General features: G+C 43.2%; 1 protein-coding gene across 1 annotated transcript in view; it reads left to right on the top strand.

Annotated features, from left to right (window-relative positions):
• Positions 1 to 5,539: 5,539 nt before the first annotated feature.
• Tmem117 (transmembrane protein 117) overlaps positions 5,540 to 17,641 on the top strand; it is a 374,448-nt gene continuing 362,346 nt past the window's right edge. The window contains exon 1 of the mRNA XM_048365994.1: positions 5,540 to 5,796. The gene's annotated coding sequence lies outside the window, so the exon portion shown is untranslated. The remainder of the gene's footprint in view (positions 5,797 to 17,641) is intronic.

Below are 17,641 nucleotides of genomic sequence, written 5' to 3'. Positions count from 1 at the left end.
ACCCTATTAGTGCCTGCATCCAAATTTGTCTTTTCCTTCAAAGCCCAAACACAGGCTTTCCATTCTGTTTCGCTGAAATGTGTCATCAGCTGAGTTGCCCAAGGCAAACTCTGCACCTGAGTTTCAGTGGGTGGGATTTGCACTCAAAGGACTTGGTGTGTGACAACAGCAGAGTTGCTGCTTTCCTCTCCAAGCCTTGTCGTGTCTACCCAGTTATTCTACGTTGACTTTTGAACAAACCAATAGCAACAGCTACTTTATTTATAGAGGTTTGCAATGGGCCAGGCATTGTTATTTTTTGCAGGACTTAATTCCATCTTTTCTAGGTTCTTCTGAATCCCTGGTCTAGTTTTTGGCAGTTCCATATCCCCTGAAGATACATCTGTTCCCCAAGCTTGTCACTGTCAGCCAAGATTTATGCTTCAAAACACATAATGGTATCTTATTTCCGAAGGGATACCACCCATACAGGGACCCCCCCAATTTCTGCTACTCTTCTACTTATGATTCCAGAGCTATTAGTGGCTGTCCAGAGTCATATTTAACATGTCTTCTTATCTGTTGTCAATCAATTTGCTGTAACCCTGAAACAATACAGTGTAAGAGGCAGAAGGGAATTTAGACACTGTCTCTTCCAGTTTCCTTAGAAAGTAAAGCCAGGCACCGCTCACTGGCTATGTCTGTTATCCTAGCTACTCAAGAGGCTGAAATTGCAATTCAAAGCCTGCCTCGGCAGGAAAGTCCACGAGACTCTTATCTCTAATTAACCACCAAGAGGACAGAAGTGGAAAAAGATCTAAATGATGAAGCGATTTACAAAGAGTTAGAGCACAGAGAATGTTGGCAATGCATGCAAAAGCTTTTGTTTTCTCTGCAAGTCTAATTTGGGGCTGTGTTCCCATCCCAATGGAGTTTTGTGGTTCTGGGATTTTTGTCTGTGTTGATCTTCTCTGTTTCTTCCTAATCTAGAACAGTCCTTGAATAAAGAAATCATAAGTGGATATACCACAGATGTGTTTGTTTTATGCCTTTTCTGGGCCTTGAACTTAGGGCCTGGGCACTGTCCATGAGCTTCTAGCACATTACCACTTGAGCTAGCCCACTACCACTTGAGCAACAGCCCCCTTTCTGGCTTTTATGTGGTTAGTTGAAGATCAGAATCTTATGGATTTTCCTGCTCTAGCTGGGTTTGAATTGGAATCTTTAGATCTCAGCCTCCTCAATGGCCAGGATTGCAGGCATGAGGCACCAGGGCCCAGTTTAGGATTGCTGCTTTTTAAATGGCATGTGGGCAATTTTGAGCTAAATTTCCCCCTTTTCCTAGTTTAGTTTCTTCTAAAATAAATGGTCTGTTTTCTGTATAAATCTGTTCCCAGCAGCCCTCACACAGACAAGATTAATAAGATTTAGCCCAAAATCTAATATAAATTTAATTTGAGGGAACCTAAAAATATGCTAGCTTTTAAGTGCTCTTGACTTCAGATAGAACCAAAGGAGCCTGTGGCCCCCACTGTAATCCTGAAAGGAAAGAAAAGAAGGAGAAGCTGGGAACTGGGTGCGGGTGGCTCACGTCTGTAATCCTAGCTACTTTGGAGCCTGAGATCTGAGGTTCCTGTTTGAAGCCAGTCCAGGCAGAGAAATCCATGCATCTTTTAACTCCAATAAACCCAGTTCAAAGCAGCAGTTCTCTTTCTAAGGGGATGAGTTCATTCCAGGCAAGCACCTCACACTGGAAGAGCAGCACCAGGCTCTCAGGGCCTCTGCATTCAGTGGTGACAGTGAGACAGAGGAGAAAGTTCTAGAAGAGGAGGGAAAAGGACCTGCAGGGAGTAGTCAGCAGAATTGCCTCTCTGTATCATGAAGAGAGCTACTTTCAAAAGGCAGCTTTTGAAGGGTTTCTGAACTTCTTTTTGTGCCAGTACTGGGGCTTAAAATCAGGGCCTGAGTGCTGTTCCTTAGCAGTTTTTGACTCAAGGCTGGTGCTCTACCACCAGCCTTCTACGTGTGAAATGATTCTTTAAAGAAATAGTGGGACCTATAGGACACCAGAGAAGGGAAGGGCTCTTCTGGCATTGGCCTCTCACAACTGTAATCTTTGCTACTCAGGAGACTGAGGATCATGGTTTGAAGCCAGCCCAGGCAGAAAAGTCTAGAAGACTTTTATCTCCAGTTAATAACCAAAAAGCCAAAAGTAAAGCTCTGGATCAAGTTAGTAGAGCACATAGGCCCTGAGTTCAAGCCCTGGTACATATACACATGTATGTGTCCACATACACACAGAGGAAGATAAAAAGAGAGAGAGAAGGTATGAGATGACTAATACTGATAATACTAAGACATACCATTTATGAACAATTTGTAGTCATGAGGTTTAAACTCAGGGCCTTGTGCTTGCCAGGCAAACACTCTACCTCTGAACTATTCTTCTAGCCCTCATGTGTGGACAACCTGATATTAACTGGACCAAATGTTAATACCTTTAACAATATTCAAAGCAGACAGTACTCATGTACAAATAAGGCAATTTCCTAAATATCATCTGTGTACTATTGGACAGAAGAAGAATTCCACAGTGCAGGCTACACTTTTTCTTTTTTTTTCCCCTTGCCAGTTCTGGGGCTTGGACTAAGGGCCTGAGCACTGTTCCTGGCTTCTTTTTGCTCAAAGCTAGCACTCTACCACTTGAGCCACAGCGCCACTTCTGGCCTTTTCTGTTTATGTGGTGCTGAGGAAGCGAACTCAGGGCTTCATGCATGCTAGGCAAGCATTTTACCGCTAAGCCACATTCCCAGCCTGCAGGTTGTAGCTTTCCAAGCAGTTGATATGTGCCAAGAATCTTTTCATGAGCACAGTTCAGGAAACATGGCCTAAAACACAGCAGAGTATCTGAGGCTCTATGAGAGTGGATCTTTGAAGGTAAGCCCGGCTGTAAAATCATGACCCTTTATATATTACAGGATAATTATGGATTGGGTTACAATTTCTATCCTTGCCTCTTTGCCAAGAAGGAAATTATGCTGCTTATTCAGAGTGTGCAATCAGTATAATCCCAATGGACTTATTGGAGTTTAAAGATAGATTTGCTTGGAGTCAGTCAAATCACTGACCAGAGTGTCATTCGTTGAATTGAGAGCAGGGGCAGATGCTTCCAGCTGTGTTATCCTCTTGTTTTAAGATACTTAAGATACAATTTGGTCATTAGCACAGTTTCTATGAATTATTGAAATGCATATTGATCTTGTCTTTTTCTTTTCTTAGAGCACAGAATAATCTTAGCTACTCAGAAGGCTGAGACCTGAGGATCACAGTTTAAAGCCATCTTGGGCAGGAAAATCCATGAAACTCTTATCTGCAATGAGTCATCAAAAAGCTGGAAGTGGAACGGTGGCTTAAGTGGTAGAATGCTAGTGGAAAAAGCTAAGTTAAAGGATGAAACGCTGAATTCAAGCTCCAGTACAGGCAGAAAACATTTAAAACATTTTGTTATAAAGGACAAAAAGTAAGCTCTCTGCAAACAATAACAACAACAATGCAACGTAATTGTTCTAGTAAAATGTATGAAGTGTTAGCATAGGTAACAACTTGTTTCTAGAAAACCTTGTGAAGCATCAAAAAAGGTAATCTTTCTAAAGGCTCTATAAAATGATTACAAACCATGACTACTAAATAGATGAATGTGGTCAGCCTCAAAAAACTAGAGACACAGTGAAGTGATTTGAAGTTTGGCAGTGACTTTCCTGTGTAGACTTGCTACAGCGCAAGCTCAGGACTGGTCCTCTTCACCCCATCTCAAAATCTGCAGACATCTTAGCTCCCTTTGTTACTTCTCAAATCCTCCCTCTCTCCTTCCCTCCCTCTTTCCTTCCTTCCTTCCTTCCCCCCCTCCCCCCCTCCCCCCCCCCCCCCCCCCCCCCCGCTTTCTTCCTTGTGTGCTGGTAATGGGATTTGCACTCAGGGTATCACATGCTTGCTTCACTTTTTCATTCAAGACTGGTGCTCTATCCACTTGAGCTACAGCACCACATCCAGCTTTTCTTGATTAAGTAGACATAAGAGTCTCACCTCAATGCTCAGATCTCAGCCTCCTCAGTAGCTATGGTTACAGATGTGAGCCACTGGCACTAGGATTCAACTCAATTCTGAATCATTAGCCCAGGAAAGGACTAATTCTCCTTCATAAGTTTGCCACTGTAGGCCTGTAAGAATTACCCCATTTGCCATTTCAGCAGACAAACTAATTATCATTCCCATGAGCACCCACTATCCATGAAACATCAACATGGGAGACAGCAGTTTTCAACATATTGCAAGCAACTGCTACATCCATAGCAGTTGCTGTTGGAGCAACATACATAATTACATATATACAATTATATACATATATAAAATTAAATTATATATACATATACACAATTACATGTAATATGTATTATATCCAATATATAAAGTATATTGTATAGATAATTATATATACATTATACAAATAATTCAGTTATCTATATAATCACATGTACAATTATATATAATAAATTATACTATGTATATATTATATACAATTGTATATATAACTATATACAATGTATGTACAATGACACTACATAGTGTAATTATATATACAACTGTATGTTCTATACTATAGATATGATTATATTAGTCTATGTACTATATACCATATACAATATATATCCACTCATGTAGATAATTGTATATATCTTAAATATCGTTTACACAATTATATACCCCATGTATATGAAGTATACAGTATACTATAATACAATTATTTATTACATATATGTGTATATATATGACAGCAATGAAGTCAGATCGTGAAGAAAGGAATTCATGGATAGCAGTCATAAGTTCTGGCTGTGGGGAGCTGGAGAGAATCACGATAGAACAACAGCCTTCAAGGCCTCAAAGGGTTAACCACTGGGTGCGTGTGGCGAAGGTGTTTACATGTGTATCACATCTGCACAATTCTGTAACTCCATGTGTAATTACTCGTGTGTTTTTGAACGTGCGTGTGTGTGTGTGTGTGTGCGCGCGTGTGTGTAGAGGCAGAGGCAGGCAGACAAGCTGGAAAGTGAGTATGAGACTCCTGTGAGCAGCCTCTCCTCCCGCCCCCTCCCGGGACCCCAGGGCAGGGCAGATGCCCAGAGGACCCTGCAGGGGCTGCCCTGGAAAGTTTGCAGACCTGAGGACCCTGGGCTGAGGCCCTCGGTTCCCCGCAGGGTGATGGGTGCTGAACTCTGCAGACGGCGCAGGAGGCCAGGACCCAGGGCTGCAGACACCCGGGACCGAAACCCCGGCCCTTCCCCTCCCCCTGCCTTGGTCTCCGAGTCGCCCGGGACTGCAGCCGCGGCTCTGCAGAGGCGGGCCGGGCCGGGCCGGGGCAGGCCCGGCCGGGCGGGTGGTGGGCCCGCGGATGGCAAGCGCTCGGGGTGGGACCGGGGAGCGCTCGAGAGGGCGGGCGCGGCGAAAGGCCCGGCCTCCAGATGCGGAGGCCGCGGCGCAGCTGGGCGCGCGGTCACCTGCGCGGCGCCGCCGTCGCCCTTGCGCCTGGGGCCTTGGACGGAGCGGTGCGCAGCGGGACCCGGCACGGAGGGCGCCCGGCGTAGGCGGCGGCGGTGGGCCGACCCGGTATTTATAGCTTGGTGACAGCAGCAGAGGCGGCGGCGGCGGCAGCGACACCGCCTGGCCCCGTCTCCCAGACAGGCCGCCGGCGCGCCCCGGGCTGCGCCCCACCGGGTCTCCGGAGCGCGGTTGGCCCCGAGCCCGCGCGCCACCCCCGCTGCGGTGAGTACGCGGACCCCGAGCCCCGCGCGCACCACACCATCACCGCCGTAGCGCATGTCCACCAGCCCGGCCGCCCGCAGTCCCGCTGCCTCCCGCGGCTGCGGAGCCCTGACCCGGCCACCCCTTCCCCAATCCTCCAGCGCCCTTCTTCTCCCTCCGGGGGATGGCACCCAGAGCCCCGCGCGGGCGTGGCACCCGGGAATACGGACGCCCAGCCCCGAGGGGGGCTGCCGAACCGGGCAACGAGACTCTCCGAGGAGCCCTCAAACTCCTGGGGTTCCGGGGCGGCGAGACAGCCCCGCAACCTCAGACCTTGAACTTTCTTCCGCTTCACTGACTCCTAGCCTGGGAGCCCTGGGTTGTGGTCTTCTGGTTTTGTTAATAACATTAACAGGTTGCAGTTCTACGGGCATCTTTTAGAAAATGACATGGTTTGGGTTGCTTGTTAACTTCATCTGGACTATAAATAAAACTATACATATATATTTATTTTTTATTTTGAAAAATGCCACAGGCGCACAAAGTGTGTTGGATTACATGTGATCATTTCTGGGCTGCCAAGATTCATTTCTACCCTTCGTGGAACAATGGAGTGTGTGTGGTGTGTGTGTGTGTATGTGTGTGTGTGTGTATGTGTGTGTTGGGTGTAAACATCACATGCCTCCATTGGTATGTAAGCATGGATATAAATCTCAGGAACCAAAGCGTAAAAGTACGTGAAATGTAAGGTTGCTTTCTCTCCCTCCCCTCCTCCCTATTGTAAGTGATGCCAGGTCTGGATTCAGAGGAGAGATTTCTAGAAAGCCTTACAGGATTTGATCTTCAGAAGTGAGTTCTTTCAATTTATTGAATATAAATAGAAGTAGAATCTTCCTGAAAACGATTATTTTTATAATCCTAGTGACTCAGGTGGTAGAGCTCTGAAGATCTCAGTTGAAAGATAGTCTCAGACAGATTTGTGAGTCTCTTGCCTCAAAGTAATCAGCAAAAAGCCTGAAGTGGAGGTGTGGCTTGAGTGGTAGAGTGCCAGCTTTGAGCTAAGAGAGTACATGAGGTTGAGGGTTCAAACCCCAGTACTGACAGGAAGCAACAGAAGAACTTCTTTTTTGTTATTATTGCTTTTACAATGGATATACTTCTTTTTATTCTCCCAGTCTTTTTAGCTTAAAACTAATCAGGAATTCTTGCTTTTCTTTTTACGCTGCTCCTGGGGCTTGAACTCAGGGCCTGGGTGCTGTTGCCCCTTAGCTTATTCACTCACGGCTCATGCTCTACCATTTACGCCACAGCTCCACTTTCAGTTCTTGACATCTTGACTCTGGCATGTATTCCCTCCCCCGTTCCATCTACTTTTGATGTTCAGAAACCAGTTCTAGTCTGTGTCCCTTAGTGTACTTGTTTGAGCTGCCAATCATTCAGAAAGGAGTGAATTTTCTTTCATTCATTAAATGTTATTTTCACTGGCATTGCCTTTACAGTGTGACCCCGACAATCCATTCTCTTATATACAGATACCACTGAAAGGTAGCTTTATGTGTTTTAAAATAATTTATTAGTGCTTTTTATCCCCCACCTTGTAGCAAGGGACACAATTCTGCCACTTGGGTGGAAAACTGTGAGTGCGGGGCCTCTGAACCTTCCTTTTAGCTGAATTTTGTTTTTAAAATGTGTTTTGATTGTTGTTCCAAGGACTGCAGGATCAAAACAGGAAAAGAGAATAACTTAAAGGTTGAAGCAATGTGAAAAGAGGAAGACTGGGGGGATGATTTATAGATGTTATGCGCTAAATTAGCCAGGGGGGCACCAATGCCATTCTGGTAGCAAGGCCAAGCCACTTAAGTCAGGTGGTTCTATTGATTGACTTAAAAGGTTGCCTTTTATTTCAAAGGCTGTGTGATCTTTTGTGTTAGACTAAAAGTAATCATTCCGACTTCTGCAATTAGGATTACCTGTATTTTGCACTTGGTTCTCTCAGATACTGTGTGTCCTCTCACATCTGTATTTTTATTTAACACGATCATTTACTAAGGCTTACCCTAACCTCAGGGCTAGTCCAGGTAAATAGTATGCATTTGGTTTATCTGCTTTTCTACCCTATCTCCCTCTACAGACTTGGGTATTCCTTTATTTGGAGTCTACTCTCTCTGGAATAGGATCGCGGTGGTTTTCCCTCCCCCGGAATTGACCTGTTATCCAATCATGGCCCATACATCTATTAGAAAATATTTATTGATGGGTAGTAGATTTAAGTGATCAGCTGCTCCTTCCTTCCTTCCTAATGAAACTTATGCTGTTTCATAATATTTCACACAATTGTAATATGTACCCTTCCTCCCTCCCTTTTTTCTTCCATCCTTTCCTCCCTCCCTCCCTCCTTCCTTTCTTCCTTTCTTCTCTCTCTCTCTCTCTTTTGTTGTTGGTCATGGAGCTTGAATTCTGAGTGCTATCTCTGAGCTCTTCGGCTCAGGGCTAGCACTCTACCACTTGAGCCACAGTGTCACTTCCAGTTTTCTAGTGGTTAATTAGAGATAAGAGTCTCATGGACTTTCCTGCCAGTGCTGGCTTTGAACTGTGACCCTCAGATCTCAGCCTCCTGAGTAGCTAGGATTACAGGTGTGAGTCACCGATGCCTGGCTCTTGTTCTCCCTCTCTCTCTCTCTCCCTCTCTCTCTTTTGTATGAATACTCGGGCTGGAACTCAGGACTTCACTTTTACTTGGCTTTTTGCTCAAGGAGGACACTCTACTACTTGAGCCATACCTCCACTTCCAACGTTTTACCAGTTCTTGTAGATATTTGAGTTTCATGGTTTTGTCTGCCCAGGTTGGCTTCAAAATGTGATCCTTAGATCTCAGCCTCCTGAGTACCTAGGAATATAGATGTGAACCACCAGCACCTGGCATTTACTTTATTTTTATTTTGTTTTCCTCACTATAAGGATCACTTTTTCTCTAGACATCTGCTTGACTCTGCCCTTCTTTTATGTCGGTTTTCAACTATTCCTTATAATGGGCCTTTCTCCAATTTCCCTCACTCTTGACTCTTCTTGTTTACTATTCTTTGCTTTAATTTTCTCTATTAACTTTTCAAAGTACTCTATTTAGGTTAAAATTTTTTAGAAAATATTTTTGTTCCAGGGGCTGGGAATATGGCCTAGTGGCAAAAGTGCTTGCCTCATATACATGAAGCCCTGGGTTCGATTCCCCAGCACCACATATATAGAAAATGGCCAGAAGTGGCGCTGTGGCTCAAGTGGCAGAGTGCTAGCCTTGAGCAAAAAGAAGCCAGGGACAGTGCTCAGGCCCTGAGTCCAAGGCCCAGGACTGGCAAAAAAAAAAAAAAAATTTTTTTTTGTTCCAGGCCTAGGGCTTGAACTCAGAGCCTGGATGGTGTCCCAGAGCTTCTTTTGCTTGAGGCTAGTGCTCTACCACTTGAGCCTCAACTCCACTTCTTCCTTTTTTAGTAGTTTAGTGGAGACAAGAGTCTCACAGACTTTCCTGCCTACATTGGTTTTGAACTGTGATCCTCAGAGCTCAGCCTCCCAAGTAAACTAGGATGACAGAATGACAGGAGTGAGCCCCTGGTACCTGGCTGTATTTGATTTTTGCCTGTTTCATGATTTATTCCTCTCAGAGGGACTCTTTGTGCTTAGAAACATGAAATCTATTAGTAATCTTGTTATCTGCAGTCTATTCTGTCTAGAAGAGAATCTTCAGTGTTTTCTTCTCATCTCAGGAGGGTCTATAACCGACTCATCATCCATACATCTGTTTGTGTCACTTATTCCTCCATCTGCAAATAGATATTGATTACCTCAGCACATAGGCTACTGCCTAGAAAAAATAGACAGGTGATGAATATTGAACAAAGGGGTAAATGATGAAATTAAATCTGGCCTTCACTGCTTTCTTCTTCTTCTCTTCCTTCTCCTCCTCTTCCTCCTCTTTCTCCTCCTCCTCCTCTCCTCCCTCTTTTTTCTGGTCAGTACTGGAGCTTGAACTCAAGGCTTGGGTGCTGTCCCCTGAAGTTGCAGAGTTAGCACTCTGTCACTTGAGCCCCATTTCTGCTTCCTTTTTTTTTTTAATGTCTGGTTAATTGGAAGTAAGAACCTCATGGACTAGCTTTGGGCCTGGGCTAACTTTGAACCTTAATCCTCAGATTTTAGCCTCCTAAGGAGCTAGGATTATAGACATGAGCTACTGGCACCTGGCTCAGTCTGGCTTTTAGCTGACGTGTAGAAGATGGAGTCTAATAGACTTTTCTGACCAGGTGCGCACTGAAATGAGATATTCTAAGTCACAGCCTCCTGAGTGGCCAGGATTACAGGCATGAACCACTGGTACCCAGGGTACCGTTTTTTTTTTTTTTTCTGTTTAGTAGTAGTGGGATTTGGATTTTTGTTTTGTGCTTGCTATTCAGACACTTTACCATTTGATCCACATTGCAAGACCATTTTCCTTAATTATTTTTGGATTATTTCAGGATTCCCTGAATCTCCATCTTCCCATTTAAGCTTCCTGCATAGGTAAGATGACAGGTGCATACCACCGGGCCCAGCCTTTATTGGTTGAGCCTGGGTTTCTCCAATTTACCTGCACTGGAACTCGAACTGCAATCCTCTTGACATCTGCCTTTTGAGTAACTGTGATTACAGCTGTAAGCCATTGCATCTGCCCTGAACATCACTAACATTTATGTATTACCATAGCACTCTTCTGATCTGAATTCTTTTATGATTTCCTGTTCTCCACTTAGTAAAATACAGACCAATACTTTTGTATAATGTACTTTAACTGTCTCCAATTTATCCTTAACTCCCATTAGTTACCTCTAGGCATCCTGTATTCCAGCCACATGTAACTGCTGATAGGTACCTACATGGGTCACAAGGACTTGTTCTGTGCTTTTGCCCAGGCTGTCCTCTCATTGGCGGCTCCTTTCCATGTTCACCTTTAAAATTCTTTGAAGTACTACTCGCTTATTAAATGTGTGGCATCCTTACTATCTAGATAAATATTCATCCGTGTAGAGTTGGAAACCATTATGAAAGGCCAGTTGATCACAATGTCATCATCACAGCTGTTATGTGAAAAAGTATTTGCGTCTAAGATATTGATGATGAGATATATCCAATAATAGCATCTGAAGGAGAAGGAATACATGGTATGAGACAGACTTGAAAGATCACAAAGTGGACATCAGTGATACACTGCAATGAGATGATCAGAAATCAACTGCCCAGGGGGTATGGCTCAAGTGGTAGAACACCTTACTAGCAAGAAAAAGGTCCTCAGTTTAAATTCCAGTACCACCAAAAGAGAAAATGAATTTCCTTTTGCTGGGTGTTGGTGGCTTATACCTGTAATCTTAGCTACTCAGGAGGCTGAAATCTGAGATGGTGGTTTGAAGCCAGCCTAGGCAGAAAAGTCTGTGACACACTTATCTACAAGTAACCAGCAGAAAGCCAAAAGTGGGGCTTTGGCTTATGTGGTAGAGTGCCAGTCTTGAGTCTTGAGTGAAGAAGCTAAATGAGAGCACAAGGCTGAGTTCAAGCCCCAGTATATACACATGCACACACCCTTCATTAATATTGTGTCTAGTAAATATTAGATTTTAATAATAATGATGATAATGCTGACTGTTGCTAGAATGAGATGAGGATAGATGGGGTACATTGTTATTTGCCCAGCATTGCTATTGGCCGAGTCATCATTGCAGACTTGGGACTGGCTGTCCCAATCATCTTTTTTCTTCTCTTAATGGAAGTTGAATGTCAGGTTGCTCTGTTTCTTGTAATCTCATTAACCAATGAGGAGGCTTGCGGGGGCGGGGGGGGAAGTGTTCTCCTCCTAAGTGTACCACTCAGTTCATCAAGTTGGTGTATCTTGATTGCCTGTTATTAATCCAGCATTGTGCTATCTATGCTCTGGCAGTCAATAGCCCCTTATCATCTCTTCCAGGAGCTCATGGTCAAGTGGTTAATATATAAGCAGATAATTTCACTCCAATATACTTGCTATGAGCTAAAATAAAAGCACATTGTCAGCTATAGTCACAGGTAGAATTTTTTAAAACTAGAAAGTTTGCAAACTATATGCTTTGTGTAATGCTGTTCTTTTGTAAACTTCCATTCTAGATTATTGATATCTAGATTATTGATAGGAGAGTCAACAAATGATCAGAGAGAGAGAGAGAGAGAGAGAGAGAGAGAGAGAGAGAATGTGAAGTGAAGCTTGGAGCTTGAACTCAGAGCATGGGGACCGCCCTTGGCCTTTTTACTCAAGGCTAGCACTCTACCACTGAGCCATTGCTCAACTTCTGGATTTTCGGTGGTTAGTTGGAGATAAGAGTCCCGTGAATTTTCCTGCCCATGCTGTCTTTGAATCCTCAGATCTCAGTAGCTAGGATTACAGTTGTAATCTGGCTTCTGGTTCCAAATAATCATCTCGACCATAAATATGTTTTATATGGATTATGGAGGTTGAAAGCAGTGATGGTACTTGGTGTAATATCAGTATATCTGAAGAATTGGAAACAGGGCCCCAATGACACAACAAACTTTTGACAACCTATGTCTGAAAGTTATCGAGTGGGGCTAAACCAAGATTTTATTCAAATGATTAAGTGTTTACATTTTTGGGTTACCCTAGAAATGATCACTTCTACTTCTGGAGTATAAAGGAAGAATACATAATATTTGTGTGTATCATAAAATAAAACAATAAGTGTTCACTATCAAGGCCCTGTTTTGATCTGCTGGCACCTAAATCATGAGCTGTTAGAATAAATAACAAATGTTGGTGGCTCACACCTGCAATCTTTGCTACTCAGGAAGCTGAGATCTGAAGATTGCCCTTTGGAGCCAACTCAGGCAGACAAATCCATGAGTCCCTTATCTCCAGCTGCAGCAAAATGCCAGAAGTGGGGTTGTGGCTCAAGTGGTAGAGTACCAGCCTTGAGTGAAAAAGCCAAACAAGAATGAGGGGCTTTGAGTTCACACTCTAGTACTGACACTAAAAAGTAAGTAGATAATAGATAGATATAGACAAAAATAATGAAAATGTAAGCATGCAGAAAGTATCTTACCCAAAGAAACACTTCCAGCTGTGTGTAAAGATTGAGGACTAGATATAGATCTGTATTCAAATTCTGACTTTTTCACTTGCTAGATATGAGAACGAAATGGGCAGAGATTTCTCTGCAACTTTGTTTGCTGATCTGTAATGTAGGTATGGCAGTTGCATGCATAATTTTCCTGTGGAAATCCAATATAATTCATGGACTGGCATAGGCTTGTTGTGCAAAGCTATAATTATTTCTCCTGAAATCATATAACTGCTGGAGAGAAGTAGCTGTCTCCAAAATATTCTCATTTTACTTGGGCCTGTGGACACTATATTGCCCGCAAAGAAGGAGTCCGCAGTTAAAAACAGCAACAAAATAAGTATTGGTCAGTTAGCCACAAAGCATTTTTTAAGGAAAGGAGCCAAGGACATCAGGGTTCTATTTTTTTCAACCGTGTGTGTGTATGTGTGTGTGTGTGTGTGTGTGTGTGTGTGTGTGTGTGTGCATAGTGAGAGGGAGTTATGGCCGCCACACCAGAATTCCTCACTCATACAAGAAACAACCTAGTAGCCTATTATGGCAACTTCATAAGCAATGCTTATCTTTATGGGTATGGAAAATAACTTCTTCAAGATTCTATCTATTCATTCACTCACTATGTGTTGGTGCACAGACTTGAACTCAGGTCCTCAAGCTTTCCATTGGCTTTTTATTTTCCTGCTAAAGGCTGGTGCTCTACCACTTGAGCCATATCTCTACTTCTGACTTTTTGCTGGGTTAATTGAAGAGAAGAATCTCATGGATTTGTCGTCCCTGGATTGACTTCAAATTGTGACCCTCAGATCTCAGTCTCCTGAGTGGCTAGGATATCACAGGCATGAGCTACCAGTGCCTCCATTACGCTCATTGTACATTTCTATGCGGTGGTGGGCTTTCAACACTTTCAGAGATCTTACATGAAATTGAGCAGACCTGAGACCCATTTCTTCGTCCTTTCACATTAAATACTATGAAAATACATAACATTTTTATTTTATTCTATTTTTGTCCTTTACCAGTTAGACTGCACCTAGGATTAGAACCACACATATAGGTCTCTTTTAATTTAGTGAGTGATGAGCCTCATGTCCAAAACAAACAAAATACCACCCCCTCCCCAAGAATGTAAATTTTGTTGGGTATAGTGATTCATGACTGTGTTCCGAACTACTCAGGATGCTGAGACCTGAGATTCATGGTTCAAAGCCAGTCCAGGCAGGAAAGTCCATGAGACTTGTATCTCCAGTTAACAACTGGAAATGGAGCTGTGGCTCAAAGTGATAGAGTGCTAGCCTTGAGTGAAAAAGCTCAAGGACAGTGCCCACACACCAAGTTCAAACCCCATGAGACCTCTAACAACAACAAAGAAAAAGAATCTTGTGAAAGTTATCATACCTAGACAATTTGGGCTGCAGCTCCGAGGGAAGAGATACTTAAGTTGGTTTTAATTTTATAAGGAAGTTGAAATTATCAGGGTTTATGGAACCCAAGCCATAGTGACTATTGTATTTGTTTGAATTTTATTGCCAAGTCTTTTATATACTAATATTGCTTTGCCTATTTAGTTTCAACAGAATTTTGTTAACTTAGATAGGAAATGTAATGGACATTCATCAGTCAAGAGTGTTAGATTAAAATTTCTGAGCTATGGAGAATATGCTCAGGTCTTCCATTTATTTAGAAGCATGTCAGGCTTATGATGCAACCTCTATGCTTTCAGTCAGGTGTAAATGTTTATCAACAGCCTCAAAGTGTTCAGGATTTGTGAACTCTTCTTCTTTTCTTGTACTTTAATTAAAATTAATCAATCAGTTGATTGGTTTAGTGCTGGTACTGGGGTATGAACTACGGACCAGGGTGCTGTTCTTTAGCTTTTTTCCTCAAGGCTGGCACTCTACCACTTGAGCCACAACTCTACTTCTGGCTTTTTAGTGGTTAATTGGAGATAAGAGTTTCATGGACTTTCCTGCCTGAGCTGGCTTCAAACCGTGATATCCAGTTTGTGGCCTCTTGAGTAGCTAGGACGACAGGCAGGGGTTACTGACACTTGAGTGAAGCCTTCTTTAACTTACATATTTTTGACTACAGCAGTATATACAAAGCCGGTACCAGTGGCTCATGCCTGTCGTTCTAGCTACTCAAGAGGCTGAGATCTGAGGATTGTGGTTCAAAGCTAACTCTGGCAGGAAAGTCCATGAGACTCTTAACCTTCAATAATTACAAGAAAACCAGAAGTGGCGCTGTGGCTCAAGTAGTAGAGTGCTAGCCTTGAGCTGAAGAGCTCAGGAACAGCACCCAGGCTCAGAGTTCAAGCCCCATGATGGAGAAAAAACAAAACATATATAAATCAGGCTCCAATGTCTCACACCTGTCATCCTAGCCACTCAAGAAACCAGCCTGGGCGGGAAAAGCTGGGGCAACTCTTCTCTCCAATTAACCACCAAAAAAAGCTGGGAGTGGCTCTGGGAGTAAAGTGGTAGGGCACTAGCAAGAGAAGCTCAGAGACAGTGCCCAAGCCCTGAGTTCAAGCCCCAGGATCAGCAAAAATAAAAATTAAAAAAATAAAAAGTAAAAAAAACCCAAAAGACATACTGTTGACTGCAGAGATCCAGTGCACAGCCTAGTACATTGCTGTGGACTTTGCAAGTATTGCTTTAGAGACTTCTAAAACAAAAAGTGAAAAAGAAGAAAAATGAATTGGGCAATGATAACCAAATTATTTTCTTTATGATTTTTGTTCGACACAAACCGAGCTAGGTTACTGGTGGCTCATGACTTGTAATCAGGAGGCTGAGAGCAGAGGATGGCCGTTCAAATTCATGGTTGGAAGCCAGCCCATGCAAACAAGTCCTCCAGCAAAAAAGCCAGAAGTCAAGCTCAAGTAGTAGTGTGACAAACTTAAGCTGAGGGAGATCCTGAGACCCTGAGTTCAAGCACACACACACACACACACACACATACACACACACACACACACACACACACAATCAATCAATCAATCAAATAGTTTTTGTTACTGAAAAACCAGAACAGAGGTAGCTTAATCTGAGAGCCAAGAGAGTTCAGAAATGAACTCTAGGAGTGGGGCTGGTGGTGGAGGCAGGTTGGGCATGGGGGTGGTAGAGCTTCCTGCTTCCTGCACAGCCTGGATCACACAGAGAAAAGAGGGAAGGGGGTGGTAGAGCTTCCTGCTTTCTGCACAGACTGGAACCCACAGAAAAAAGAGGGAAGGGCAGAGCAGACTTTGGCCCTGGGTGCTATCACTCTGGCTGGGATTTGCAGCTACAGGCATGGTACATGGTACATAGTTTTCTGTGTTTGAAATGTGCTTACCGCTGCCCAGATGAAACATTCTGGCTTTTTATTTTCACCCTGAGGAGAAAAGCTTACTCATCACCTTTGAACTGTAAAATCTTCCCCTGTTTTCCTCACACTCCTAAAGCAGAGTCACTCAAATCTCTTCTGAAGAAAGCTTTTCAGCCATTTCATGAGATATCATATTCTGTGTTGACATTATTAGGATGGACTGAATATGGAAAAAAGTTCATATACATATGCATGTATGTCAAGGCCTGTAGAAAAGAGATTTGGAAGTGTAGGCACCAAAGAAATTGATCACAAATGTGAAGGGCAGACCATCAGTTCAAAGGGATGTTTATTTGCTGTTGCTGTTGCTGTTGCTGTTGCTGTTAATGTTTGTTCAGTTTAAATTTCTATCATTTGGATTTTATTTATTCTTTTTTCTTAAACAATTGTTCTATTTATTTACTTTTGTTTATGTGGTACCAAGAAATTGAATCCAGGGCCTTAGAGTGCTAGGCAAGCACTCTACCCATATTCCCAGCCCCATTATTTATTCTTATGTATTTATTTTTATGCTGATATTCGGACTTGAACTGAGGATCTTGTGCTCTCAACTGGCTTCTTCACTCAAGGCTGGAGCTCTACCACTTGAGTGGCAGACCTATTTCTGGCTTTTTGCTAGTTGATTGGAGAGAATAGTCTCCTGGACTTTGCTTCTTGAGCTGGTTTTGAACAGGAGATCCTCAGAGTTCAGCTTCCTAAGGAGTTAGGATTACAGGTGTGAGCTATCAGCACCTGGCCCATTTGAATTTTTCAGTTCAGTATTAGGATTGTGAGAATATCTAAGAGAGAAAAAGTGTTGCATTGGTTTTATACTTTTCTTTCCCTCCTTATATGCCATCATAGTCAATCCAGTTTGGGGGGGGGGTGTGGTCTGCCTTCCCCTCTCCTCTTACTGCTTTTTTCTTTTTTCTTTTTTTGCCAGTCCTGAGGCTTGAACTCTGGGTCTGGGCACTGTCCCTGAGCTCCTTTTGCTCATGGCTAGCACTACCACTTGAGCTATAGCACCACTTCTGGCTTTTTCTTTTTCTGTAATTTAATTGGAAATAAGAGTCTCAGACTTTCCTCCCCAGGCTGGCTTAGAACAGTGATCCTCAGATCTCAGCTTCCTGAGTAGCTAGTATTATAGGTGTGAGCCATCTGGTGCCTGGCTTCTCTTACTGTGTTATTGTTTCCTAAATCTCCAAGTGATCAGAGGTAAGACTAGATGGCAGGACAGAGACAGCATTAAACCTTCCTCAATCTCAGACTTGACTTGGTGATATAGATTAGAACAAGTATTACTATTATTGCTGTTGTTGTTATTAATTATGTGCTGGTCTTGGGCATGAACTTGGGGCCTAGGTGCTGTCCCTTAACTGGTTTTGCTCAAGGCTGGT

This window comes from Perognathus longimembris, chromosome 1 (genome assembly GCF_023159225.1).
Source record: "Perognathus longimembris pacificus isolate PPM17 chromosome 1, ASM2315922v1, whole genome shotgun sequence".
NCBI classification, from domain to species: domain Eukaryota; kingdom Metazoa; phylum Chordata; class Mammalia; order Rodentia; family Heteromyidae; genus Perognathus; species Perognathus longimembris.
This window is presented reverse-complemented; position numbering and strand designations above follow the sequence as displayed.